At 41.7% G+C, this 14,423-nt stretch overlaps 1 pseudogene; it reads right to left on the bottom strand.

Moving 5' to 3' along the window:
- The window catches only part of LOC139744120 (proteasome adapter and scaffold protein ECM29-like), a 394,771-nt pseudogene that overhangs the window by 175,958 nt on the left and 204,390 nt on the right, over positions 1-14,423 (bottom strand).

Raw genomic sequence — 14,423 nt, 5'->3', positions numbered from 1 at the left:
CTCACAAGTCGCATTCATGGCGTTCCTCTCCGCTTTAGGAACGCAAGGATTATCCCAACCACGTGCTTTCCGCGCACGGCTTCACCTTTGAAAAGAACAATTTGCGCCGGCAAGTGCACAATTCACGGTGGACGCCAGAATTCCACATCGTTCTTGCAAGTTAAAATAAATCGCGTGGCAAAAACGAGTGAGAGAAATCGCGCACTTCAGACAGTTAAACGATTGCGACTCCACATGCTCGCATACGCTACAGAGTAACATTGCACGAGTTCGCAAAATTCTCACGACTCGCAGTTTCCAAGCGTCATGAACAGGATTGGTATTCCAAAAGTTTTGCCACAGTTTTGCGATTATTCACAAGCAATAATTCACAAGCGAGAAGTTGCATTCTGGTTTACTTTTCGATGACATTAGTCAAGGCTCGACACTTACGGGGCCACCAAAAACGCGCGTCGGGCCACCGAAATTTCAGAAATGAAGATTTTGGTACGATCGGGCCACCAAAAAAGTCGGATGTTTGCCTTTACTTTCGAAAATGAACAGCGGTAACAATCGGCTCCGTAAGATGCTAAAATAGATGTCAGATGTTTACTCTTAATTTTGGAAATGAATAACGGTAATATTCGACTCCGTATGATACTAAAATAAATGTCGGATGTTTGCTTATGCTTTGGGAAATTAACAACGGAAAGAGTCAGCTCCGTACGGTGCTTAAATTAATGTCAGATAATTGATTTTGCCTTTCATTCGGCTCCGGAAGATGGTGAAATAATTGTCGAATGTTTGCTTTGACGTTCAGAAATGAATAATAATGATATTCAACTCTGTATGATGATAAAATAAATTTCTGATGTTTGCTTTTATGTTCGAAAGTAAATAGCAATAACATTCAGCTCCGGAAGATGCTAAACTAAATGTCGAATGTTTCCTTTGACGTTCGGAAATGAATCAGAGTAATATTCAATTCCGTATGGTGATTAAATAAATGTCGGATATTTGCTTTACTTTCGAAAGTAAATAGCAATCACATTCGGCTCCAGAAGATGCCAGAATAAATGTCAGATAATTGCTTTTACTTTTGGAAGTGAATAGCAGTAACATTCTGCTCAATACCATGCTAAAACAAATGTCGGATTTGTTATTCCACACTGCTCGATTGATAAAAAAAAAAAAAACTGTTACGATTAGCTAAAGTTTGTTATTATGCTGAAGGTTCGCTTTTCTTTTTTATATAAGTTTCGAAATTTCGGACGTTATATAGCTGATACGAAAACGAAGTTTCTTACCACGAATATGATAATTTCTTTACAGATAAACGACCCACCTTTTTTTCCATTTTCGGATGAATGAACCATCTGAATATTTTTTTTTTCCCGGAATGATGAATATCGTGCAAAGAAGTAAACGATGTCACGTTCAGAAATAAACCCATATATTCCCGTCACAGGAAAAGATTCGGCGTTTTTAATTTTCTTTTAGCCAAAAATGACATAAGTTTCATACCATGCACATAATTCATTCTCACATTTACGAACCTTCGGAATAATGCCACAAATGGTATTAACGAGCCCTAATACAATTTTGGATTAACACATTACATAAGGCATATCAAATTTGCGTGTTTTGCGGGTTCAGCAAAAAGAACCATCGGATTTACGAACCTTATTCTTCTTTCGGAATAATGAACATAAGGCAAAGGAAATAACGATGCCATAATAGGAATTCAAATTATTTTCTTGCCTCAAAGATTTTCCATACTTATTTTCCGAACTACTAACCCCCAATGCCAGACTTAAAATCCGAAAATTGAATAAGCTCTGCTTTCTGATGTTTTGTTAATCCCAGAAATTAAAAGGAACAAGTTGTGTTATTCGTTTTCAGAGTAACGTAATTAATTTAATATCCCGATAAATGCACCCTTAGAATCACAAAATTCGTGCGGTTTCGGATTAATGAATCGTATTTATTTTTCACATTAACGAATATCAATACGGCAGAGGGAATTTTCGAGAATATCTTATAAAATGGGTTCAAGAATGTAGCCAATAGGAAGCGCTGAAATGAGACACACCTCCTTCCTTTACTAGTACAGTGTACTTCAGTACAACTGCACTGCCTGTAATCCTATGGTAGATTGCCGATCGTCTGTGCGCGCGGCGGCTCCTTTGATGAATTGCATGCATACGCGTACGCGCTGTCAATCCTGTAAACAACTTCTAGTTCGGGCTGCCGGCCGGCCGGCCTGTCTTCCCTTGTGCATAACATAATATGTGGCGTACGTACGTATACTATACGTACACTTTGTACAGTACAGTAGACCAAGCGTTTTGGGACCGGACGCGTACATGGAGTCACTTTGAAGAGCAAATCCAACGATTTAGCAGGTTAATTCTCACGCCGTTTTCAGAGTATGTTGTCTAGTAGGCCTATATGAGGAGTCTATATCAAGTCTTTAAGGTAAAGGGTGCATATTCTATGTAAAATAAGTAAGTTTTCATGCGGGTGTCCGGAAACCCAACCCCCCATTATACTTATACTGTATGTGCGGGACTTCCGCGAGTGCGACGTGTGTAAAAGTTTGGGACGAACATCTTCGGACGTCTTGACCCACAAAGGTACGTGAAAAACGCTGAAAAATGATGTTAGTTTTCGAATTTTCGACCCATTTTATAAAACAAATGATGCACAGGATTATTTCGTGGCGTTAGTGTAGGCGTAGCTCACTCTCGGGTATTTACAATGTAGTGCAACATGCACTCGGCTTCGCCTCGTGCATGTTTCACAATTGTAAATACCCTCGAGTGCACTACGCCTACACTAACGCACTCTATCCTGTGCATCATTTGTATAATAGCGAATCTTATTTAACTTTCGCATTACAAGAACCTTACAGGTGCAACGAACATCAAAATATAAGAACGATGTCAAACTAAAAATTGAAACTGTATAGTTGCTTGAAGAATTTTACCTCCCGTCTATATTGCTTTTCCGATCTAAATCTAAAAATGAAATAAAACAAAACAAAACAAAACACGATGAAACGCACTATTATTGCCGAACATAGAATACATCCCCATAGGTGGAACAAAATAACAACAGAAAAAGATGCAGAGAGAGAATGATGGGCGGGAGAATGGTCTAGGAGGTCGAAGATCTTTTGTGTGTGTGTGTGTATGTGTGTGGAATTGAATATTACATGTACATGTTGTGCACAGAAATCTGTCAAAGTCTGTCAAAGTGTGTCAGAGTCACGAGAAATCAAGTTTTAGTTATGCCTATAGATATAAATGTGGATTCTACAGACTCTAAAGCTACGTTTACACCATGTTCCTGGCGGCCACGTTGTATTTGCCTGAGATGCAGTGCGCTGTGGGTATACTAGTATATGCAGTTGAGACATTCTCCTGTTCCCCCCCCCCCCCCCCACCTTCGCATTCTAAGTCTTGTTCGGATCGTTCCAGTCCTCGCCCCGGCGAACTTCTATAGCTATCACACGCTGTTCTCACGGCGTCTGATCAGGCTATAGACTATCAATATTTTCCGTCCCGTCCCGCTGCGGACCGCCTCCAAGTTTTGTTAGGGTCTATTACGTGCCGTCGTGTTTCATTGCATTCATCCCATTTTATCAAGGCATACAAAATTCCTCATTAGCACCGGGACTGCCGTGGCAATTTTTTTTTAACAGTTTAAGAATGTGACACGGCATCCACGGCAATCACGGCCTGTCACATTTGCCTATCTCGTCTCACAGCGTTGTTTCACGTCCGTCCCATTTTGTCCGTGATGGCCTGAAATGTGACTGCCGTGGTTGCCGTGAACATGTGTAAACGCGGCTTTTAGCTTTACATAATCCAATTCCACATCCCTTTAAACCTTAAATACGAATATTTGTACGCTATTGTCAGTAGTTCACTTTCTAAAAAGCAAAAACAAACGAACAACCAAACAAACGAACGAACAAGTAAACAAACAAAACCATGACAATCTCTTAAAATTCAGGTTCTGTTTCCGTTCAAGCTCACAACCTGATTCTTTCCCTAAACGAAACAATACAGCAGTCGTTCTCATAATCTGTCACTTTGAAACACTGCATAAAATATGAAGTACCACTGACTTGGTTACTTAACTCAGCATGACATTAAAGCTTTCTAGTATCACATTATTGTGTTACGGGGGGGGGGGCGTTTAATAAATCTGTTTGTACAGTTACGAACAACTTACGAGCGACTGGTGATCAGTTCTGATGTGCTATACTTATCAGAATTTCCATAATTCAGCACAAGAACTTATCATCAGTCACTCGTAAGTCGTTCGTATCTTTACGAACAGCTTTATGACCCCCCCCCCCCCTTCACTGCGTTTCAAGCAGTGGAATATAATTATATCCTAACAAAATATAATAAGATTAAGGCATTAAGGAGCTAAAATTCACGCAAGGAGACGGGTTTTCTTCCACGAGAGACAAATCATTTGTAGAAGATGCACCGTCCTTCCCGCCTGTTATAAAGATAACCTATCATACACTATATACGGCTAGCACTGTATGTAGTACTGGAGAAATTTTTCCTGGTGAGAGTCGGTAGACTTATCCGTTCCAAGCGCGGGTAAATTAGTAAGTCTTCTCTCAGGACATTAGGTTTTACCCAGAACTTATACGGAATCCGCATATCGTCTTGCTGACCTATAAGAAAATAAGCCCAAACATTACATTTTGCCAGTTAACAAATAGCCAGGTTAATTATTGTTGCACAAGTTGTCATTATAATACGCTTTGCAAAAAGTAGGCTTACTTTCAATCTTCACTGATGAGCTCTAAACAGCCCATTACATAACCAGGGAAGAGGGATAATTACATTCATAGTTTAAATGAGTTTTCTTAACCCGTTCCTCCCATAATTCTCCAAGAGCCTGAAATGCTCAAAAGCGAGATTCTCTTTGCAGGTCGACTTGAGAATGGACAGGTTGGTATTCATTCCTCCTGTGCGGAAACAGTCAAGCTGTAGGCCTATTATGACAGTATCCCCTTTCCATGGTCAACTACAATACCATGTGCCATCAAACAATGAAAGTATCGATCGGGCACCAGGTATAGGTATGAATAGACATTGCGCTAATGGGCTCACAAACTCTTTTGTTGTACACAAGAATATTGTCACTGGAGGCAAGTATCTACTGAGCTGAGCCTCTATCGCTGTGTACATCTTAATTCGAGTTTTATTGCGAAAGAAGCACATATACGCGAAGTTAGTAACGGCAATGCACAAAACACAAAAATCTTGAGAGCTTTTGAAAGAGCGGGATCCGAAACATGGACCCGTTTCTAGACACTGTACGTTTTAAATTTGATATGAAAAAAACAAACGCATACTCCCCAAAGTGCATGCAAATTTGCGATTTAAATTGAAGTGCGTTGCTGTGAAGATATGCGTGTGAATTCGTATGATTCTGTCGAGATAATTTTTCAGTGCCGACTGAGTTGAAAGAGGATGTGTAATTTTCCTTCCCTAAGTCGCCATATTTTTATTTGTTTTGCTTACATTTCTATTGCCATACTCTGAAAATGAATTGTTCTCGCGCTCCGATTCGCAACATTACCGCTCTGTGATGTACGGCGCGGGCCAGTCTGAAATAAAAACAAGAAAAATTGTTAATCCGGAAACGACATCTTTCGGATTACTAACCTTCGTAAAGATAAACATCTTTCCATCGTCGAACTTATTTAACTTTGGACTGAGATTTAAACCTTCGGAATAGCGAACTACAGTAACAATAATTTGCTACTATTTTTTTCGACATTTCGTGAAGCACGATGCGTTTCGGTAGTTTGAAACGTGTTAATGTTGCGATGTCTTTCCCCTGCTAGTGCAGACTAAGTTCAATCATGGCGAAAGTTCCGTTACGAAATAAAAAATGATTCAAGTCTTTTCAACAATAACACGCTTCGGTTTATAGTTTTTATGCGTTTAAACGCAGTTTTTAGTTTCGTACAAAAACCGCAAGTCTTTTCTGCAACGCTCTTGCGTTTTAGATACAGCGTTGCTTGTGATTTGATGGACTTGCATTTGACTATTAGAATTAGTGTTTAAACGCAATTGAGTTTAAGTTTCTTACAATTTTCTAGTGTCGGATGATTATGAAATGCAAGTCTTTTCAGCGTTCCGTGTTTGATGGACTTGCATTTGATTTTGGGGGTTGCGTTTAATTCTTAATTTTGCGTAAGAAGTAAAAAATAATGCAGGTCTTTTCAACAATAACTCACTTCCGTAGATGTTTAGAGATGCGTTTAAACGCAGTTTCTTATAATTTCGTACAAAAAGTATGTCTTTTCTGCAATGCTCTTGCGTTTAAAGACAGCGTCGCGTGTGATTTGATGGACTTGCATTGGATTTTTAGAATCGCGTTGAAACGCAACTGAGTTTTAAAGAAGTTCCCTACAATTAAGTTTCGTATATCAAACGCAAGTCTATTCAGCGTTCCGCGTGATGACATGGACTTACAATTGCATTTGATTTTCAGAGCTGCGTTTAATTTTTAATTTTGCATACGAAAAAACAAACAAAATAATGCAAGACTTTTCAACAATAACGCACCTCCGTAGATGTTAAGAGATGCTTTTAAACGCAGTTTCTCTATATAGTTTCTTACGAAAACCTCAAGTCTTCCCTGCAACGCTCTTGCGTTTGAATACAGCGTTGCGCGTGATTGATGGACTTCATTTGATTTTTAGAGTTGCGTTTCAACGCAATTGAGTTTCAGGTTCATACAACTATTTTCTAGTTTCATACTATATCAAACGCAAGCCTTTTGGCAGCAACGCACTTGCGTTTATGTGCAAAGTTGCTCGTGATTTGATACACCTGTATTTAATTTTCAGCTGCATTTAATTACATGTAGTTGCATTTGATTAATTTTCTAAAAATAGGCCCAGGTTTCTATTAACGCTTCGGAATAATTAACGTTAGAATATTCGGATAAACAGAAACACCTACACGTGTATTTCATGTTCTGATAATGATTTTCTGCTAGGACCTTTATGTGTACAAAGTTTTTGCGTTTTGAGAATAACGAGCAGAAAAGGGGGAAAGTGAACTGCTTTGGGTAGCCAACTACATGTAATTCTCCAATGTAAATGAATGTATGCCCTTTCATTTCTGGCGTACAAGACAATATGGACGCATGGCGCGAACGCTACCACGCCATACACTAGGGAATTACCGATTAGAAATGCAGCGAATCAGAGCGGGAAAACAATTTATTCTTTTTTAAGAGAATGACGATAAGATTTTGAGCGAAAAATTATGTCGACTTAGACGAGGGAATAAACACGTATTTCAGCTCAGTTGGCACTAAAAAATCAGGTCGACTTACGCGAGTTGTGGACTTATAAATGTCGACTAAGACGAAGAAATTTTCAAGGAATAACAAGACAAAAATCGGGACTTTTTCATCGTGTCGACTTAAGCAATGTCGAGGTTTACTGTACTAAAGCTCCATAGTTTCAGCAGAGCCAGATGTGTATGTACCTCCCTGGTTTCAGGAAGGAGGTACTAGGCGAGCTCGCCTGGTACCTCCTTGGTTTCAGGTGCAGGGAGCTCTCATCAGCTAGCTCTCGCCAACTACAGCACGTGTCTCCAACAGCATGCACGTATCACACAGCACAGGGTTACTAATACATGTCATGACTTGTACTATGCATAGCCCCTCTTCCCTCCCAGGCCCCATGCAATTGACACGATGTTTACGACCCATTCAGCGCGTACGCAAATTCCTTTACCCTGCGGTTTTTGCCTGGCGGCAAACCTGCTTTGAAGTTCCTGGAAATTTCCACCAGCTTGTTGCCTGGCTGGCACGGCCATGGGTGTCAAGTTTCCGTCAATCTACCTAGCTATTGTGAATGTTTTTCTTATACACTTGTCACTTCATTACACACATTTTGCTTCACCTGAGAAGCTGCTTTCAAGAGTGGTCTCACGCTCATGTAAGGGGAACAAATACTATATTTCGGATACTATTTCAGATACTTCTTGATTACGCCTCTCATCGACGCAAATTAAGGTAATCACAGCGTTACTAACGCGTAATAGTGCAATGCCTTTCGTGTTTCATTTGTTTGCTAGTTTGTCCGTTTTTTAAGCTTCCATGAAATCAACTGTGTAAGTGTTAAGCACAAGACAAAGGGAAGACTTAATCCGGGCGTTCCCGAACGCTGGCTACATGGAGCGATGGCTTCGTGGTCGATTGGGTGCAGTGAAGTTGACGCTATTGTGTTCGAAACAAAGGCACTAAACAAAAGACTTTTAAGCTGGCGTTCCCGGAACGCGGACGGCATGGGCGCATGCCAAGCTCGTGCCAAGCTGGCTACTTAACAGATAAGAAGGCATGCCGGACGCGGGCGAACGCTCGTGAGATAAAATCTGTCACGCCTAACTCCGAATTACCATATTGATAATATTTGCAAGATACAATACTATAGTTTCAAGAAATATTGGGATTATCAATTGCGTTAAACGGATTCTCCCCAAGTCAGTACTTTTTACGTATTCCACTCTCATTCTACCTTACCTCGATTATGGTGTAATGGCATGAAGAAATGCAGTACAAACAAGAATAGACAGAGTACTGTACTTCTGTTATAGAAGCTGTGTTCAGACGGAGGCAGTTTTGGTCGGAGTAACTTCGGAGGAAGGGTCGGAGGAAGCTTGGTCGGAGGAAGGTCGGAGGAAAGGTCGGAGTAGTTGCCCGTCTGAACAAGGTCGTGGTAACTTCCTCCAGTTGGGGGAACTTACCATGACCTCTTCCTCCAACCAAGATATTCCCAAGTTTTTTTTTTTTTCAGGAGTATCTCGCTACCACGACTAGCCGGTCGGAGTAAATTGCCCGTGCGGTTAAGCCCTCTGAGTATCTATGACCTTACAAACCTTATACGACCTAGGTAAAACTTCCGGAGTCAAATGGGAGTACACGTGCGCATGCAGTACAATTTTAACCTAGTTGATCGCGACGGAGAAGCTAGCGCTCAGAAATTCTCATCAGCAAGAGTGGAGAAGATAAATGCCGCTGGTAAAAAACAATGGTATGGTTGACGTGTGCGGCGCTACCACTTCCGGAAGTTACACCGACCCTCCACGGTGATCCCCACGAAGGCCGTGGTAAATTGGTCAGAGTTTCTTCCCACGACCGTCGTGTGGATACAGGGTCGTGGTAAGATAAGCATAAATTTGAATTCTAATTGCTGTGCCTTAAGATTTTACTCCGACTAGAAATATGTCTGAGCATGGCTAGAAAAGAGCAATGTGATTGATATGCAATAACACTTATAGATCACCTCCTGATGTCTTGTTTAAAGAAAACCGCATTCTTAAGATTACCGACTTCAGCTGGGGTGTTTTATGTACAAAGTAGAAAGTAATGCTACCCCTGCTGCATTTATGGAAATGTTCCAAAGGAATAAAGTTATACATGATTACTCATCAAGGCAAGCGAATGACTATCATCTTCCTAAAAATAGAACTAGTTTTGCCAACAGAAATTTTATGTTTATGGGTCCTAAGCTTTGGAATTCCTTCGATCATTCATTGAAGCAAGCTCAAAGCTTTAATAGCTTGAAGTGTAAACTCAAAAAAATGTTTCTTGATAAGTATTAAAGGGGATGACTAGTAACTGATCAGTGGGAATCAGTGGGAATGCTGGGGGTGAATGTTCCAATATTTGTGGGATTCATTTAAGAGTACATTATACATCTATTGCTGTGTGAAAATTATTTGCTTCAGAATGGTCTCATATTCAAGTAATGTGCAGTTTAATGTTTCCAGGTTAGCATGCCTGTATAGTGACGGGGTGATCGTTAACGGCCCGCTAACTTTAACAAGGCTTTTCTCTTGGGGTATTCTTCAGAGGCCAGATTTGGCAGGTGGCCGCTATTAAAAGGTGTGTGTAATGCAAGTTTGACTGTATGCATCATTAAGCTCTGAATTTCACTTTTTCTGATCTCACCTTTTCCTGGGTATTCTCATCACTGCCCACATGAAGACTAATGTAGTTCATCAGCTGAGGCTCCAGACCACTCAGAGCCTCTAGAAGGGCAATCACCAGCTGTGGGATGTGGGGCTTGATGGCATCACCAGCATTACTGCTCATATCCACCAGGGTTGAAAGACTAAAAAACATTTGGATTGCATAAAGGTGAGAAAGACTGCAAGAGATATCAAAGAGAAACTAGGTGTGGAGTGGGAAGGAGAGGAAGGAAGCAAGATCAAACTTGGCATCCATGCAAAGAGAGGTAACGATAAAAATAAAAGAGAAATGTGAATTGAAGTGTCAGCCTAAGAGTAACATTAAAGAAACATTACGGAGTTACTCGGAAAACACACAAAGAGCATTAACTTTGCTCCCAAAGTTGGTATGTAATACTTCTCAATTGTTTATACTCATGTATATTTCAAAGAAACATTTAAAAAAGACATTTGGTGCTAGGAAACAAAGGGAAGGAAGAATATGTCATTACCTGAATGTTCTAACTTCCTTTACTCTGCTGGGAAGTCCCTTAAGAAGGCATGGGAGGACAAGGCGGATGGCATGCTGACCGATTTTGCCATAGCCTATGTCACACATCTTGACACACACCTTTGAAAGGAAATTAAGAGATGACACTTATTTTTGTTGTTGTTGCAGTCCCTCCCTCCATACAAAACATGTGGTAGATTATGAGAATCAAGAGTGATTTACTTGTCTACAAGATACAAACAGCTGCCTGTCTAGTCTGTCTTTGTATGCTATTGTTACAGACTGTGCTCGAATCTCAAGTACATCTAACACAAAGAAACTGAAAAAAAAAATGTACTCACTGCACCCATCTCAATGCACGGACTGTGGCATGCACTGCCGTCACGTGCATCCTTCTCAGCATGCATCTATGTACCTCTCTTCCACAGACATCTGGGCCCCCCGACCAGGGAAGCAGCATAGTCACGGAATGATGTGAGGGGATTGCAGGTCGGAGAACAGACAGCAAACCAGCTGTACAATGTATCTCACAGATAAGAGAATCACTCCTGATTCTCATGAACTACATTTAATACAACTGGCCAGCTGTCTGTCTAATGTATGCCAGACTAGTATATATAATAGGAGACGTGGCTGTCTATGGCCTGACGTAGTGAGTGGCCAGGACGATGCTACAGCCACAAGAGCCCCAAGCGTGAAGGAGGCCTCTCCAGGTGGCATAAAATGAAAAGGAGTTTGCAGTATGCCCATGGGCTGCTGCCTGTATCTCATGGGCACTCAGTTATAGAGTTCCCATGAGGTGCGAACTCCCTGCAAGTTATGGGCATGTGGGCACGGCCCCCCTTGACATTGCAGTGGGTCCGGTTGCCATTATGGCAGCGACAATCTAATTAGAGATTGGATTCTGGCTCAAAGGATTCTCTCGTGGTCGTGGAAGGTTGATCCTTTCTCGCTGCATTTTTGAGCGTGATAAATGCCATTTTAAAGTGCGACTGGACACCAAGTTCTGTCTTCCTCTACAGAAAAGAGGTTAGACAGTGGCTGGAGGAAGAGTTAGAGTGGTTTTGATGGAGCCTTCGGATTTTTGGTATGTAGCCAGGCCTGGGGATCAAATGCACCCCCACACATTCACACCTGATATACCCGAGCATTACTGACAGTGCGTGAAGGGTTCTTTTATGTTGTCTGGAGGCAATAGCCATCAGGAACACTGTTTTAACAGTGAGGCCCTGCATGGATGCCTTAGCCATTGGTTTGATTGTCCATGTGAGGGCCTTGAGTACCTTCAGATGGCTCCACAGGGGCAGCAATTATTGTGTTGGTGGTCTCTTCAGGAAGAAAGAATTAATATGCCAGTCAAGGCTGGGGGTGTTCGTCCCATCCCTGAACCCTGCAGGGATTGCTGCTACAGTGCAATCTTGTTATAACAAACATTAAGTTATAATGAAATTCCGGTTACAATGAAGTAAAAATTCAGGTCCCAACATTATCATCTCTATATTTTTTATTGCCTATTTGTTCAGTTATGATGGAATTTCAATATAACAAAACAAAACTGCCGGTCTACAGAACTTCATTGTAACAGGAGTCAACTGTATTGCTGACTGATAGCCTCTGACTGTTGCAAGGGCAAGAACCCTGTCAGAGAGGTTGGTAAGAGAGTCTGCCACCTTGTTTAGAGGTGCAGTAAGGGGATCCACCATCTGAGGTACCTTACCAGGTGGGGATCTTAAGTCTCCCCAGTTGAGTCACGGTGGCTCCTGATCATAAGATTGGCAATGATGAAAGATAAACTTTGCACATCTACATATATTGTAATACAGTGATGACATATGCCAAAATTCCAGTGACATACTCAAAAAATGAGGGAGTTAGGTCAATTTGCATATTTCTGTATGATTTGTAATTAAAAGTACTGTTGGCATGGCAATACATACATGTATACTAACACTCACAAAAGTGCCTTGCAGGATGACATATTATAGTGATATGCCTGAAATTCCATCTCAAATGCTAAAAAATTGAAGGAACAGCTCAATCAAAATTTTGCACAATTTGTACAAACACTGCTGCTGCCATGACAACTGATTTCCTAACACTCATAAAAAAGGTGTTCTGTGCAACTGCACATTTCATTGATCACATGTGCAAAATTTCAATTGAACTGCTTTGAAACAGAGTAGTTTGATTCATCGTGTTTCACGAAAATTTGTTGTTACCATGGGAATGCAATACCCTATATTGATGAAAAACATGTCTTGCATATCTACCTACGATAGCAGTCACAAATGACAAGTTTTATGTCAACTGCTCAAAAAATGACGGAGTAGTTTGATCCACAAGATTTTGCAACAGACAGACCGCTCGATCGCCCGACTGATTGCCAGGCCACTTGACCGCAGAGTGATTTCATTATACCCTCATACTCATTAAGTGTGGGAGGGGGTATAATAAATGTGCTTGTCATTCTCCCTGAGGTATGCCACAACACAGGTCACAACCCTGGTGAAAAGATGCAGAGCCGGTTTGAGGATGAACAATAGGACTTTCTAAAACTGTATATCCTCCCATCGAAGATCCCGGAGGAGAGCCTATGGGTACATGTATCATACAGGTAGGCATCTTCCAAGTCAGTTGAGACCTACAATGTACAATGCATTCCCCCCACTTGAGCACGGGGAGGATGAATATGAAATCTCCAATTGGAGGGAGGCCAACTTTACATATTGGTTGATCCTCTTGAGATTTACAGTTGCAGGATATCTAGAAATTGTCAGAGTGCTTCGGAAAGAGGAAGACAAGAGATGCAGCGCCACAAGTGATCTCCAACTTCATTATGGCGGTAATCTCCTTGGCTACAGCCTGTCACCCAAAGGCTGGCATGTTGGGGTACACTAGGCGGAATACACCCTCGTGACAGTGGTAATGTTGTGATATGCTCTTTATCACATACAATTGTACATGCACAATGTAGTCTGCCCTAACTACACTGAGTACAAAGGCACTGTCAATGATTGCCGCCCGGCAGAAGAGTAGAATAGAGTACAGAGAAGAGTACAATGTACTGCCCCGAGGGGGGGGGGGGAACCATCAAAACCCACCTTGGCCCTTGGCTGTGGGGCTTAGGCTGGCTTTGTCCAGGCCTCTGCCTCCAGCTAGATGTTGTCAGTGTCCCCTGGTGTAGCTGGTATTACTCTAAAGAGTTGGTGGAGGTGCAATTACATCAAGGGGTGTACAGGGACACGGCGGCAGTCTGTACGCACCACGGCCCCTCAGGACTGGGTTGTGGCACAGCTGGAATGCAAATTTGCAGGCCTGCTGGTATTACACAATCTACTCCCTGAGTCTTGGGGCAAAAAGAGGTGTGGGCCCTCCCAAGGGACCCCCTCACAAGCTGCATGCCGTGGTGCTGTGAAAACTTAAGTGTCTGGAACATGAAGTTGTGGCATCTGTGGATGGCATACAGCGCTCCCCTACTGTCTCCACAACTGCTCCAAAATGGCGAGGAGCAGTGTGCTAAGTAGCAGGGGTGTTAGAATACGTGTAGAGACAATTTGAAATAATCTGAAACTTATGTAAAAAAAAAAGGTCTGAAGTGCATTAACCCGTTGAGGACGAGTCCTGAGTATACTCAGGCAAGCGTCTATAGGAAATGCGTGTTGTAGCTAAATCAAACAGTCCTCAACGGGCTAAACAGTGAACATTTCAAACAGTGAACAAAAAAGTCTGAAAAGTAGGTTTTTGGCAATAAAAAAGAAAAGGCAACCCCAGACTAAACTCTGAATTCTAACATTTCTGTAAATAGGGTTCGGTCTTTAGCTGCTACCCTTAACTCGTCAGCCTGGGCACCTATGCTGGCTAAGGCACTCGCTTAGGCTGATAGGTGCATGGCAGATGTGGTAAGTAAAGCCATGTATGAC

This window comes from Diadema antillarum, unplaced genomic scaffold (assembly GCF_040938485.1).
Source record: "Diadema antillarum isolate AM-2024a unplaced genomic scaffold, OU_Dant_1.0 seq00001137_RagTag, whole genome shotgun sequence".
Classification (NCBI taxonomy): Eukaryota; Metazoa; Echinodermata; class Echinoidea; order Diadematoida; family Diadematidae; genus Diadema; species Diadema antillarum.
Note: the sequence above shows the minus strand (reverse complement) of the source record. Positions and strands in the feature narration are given on the sequence as shown.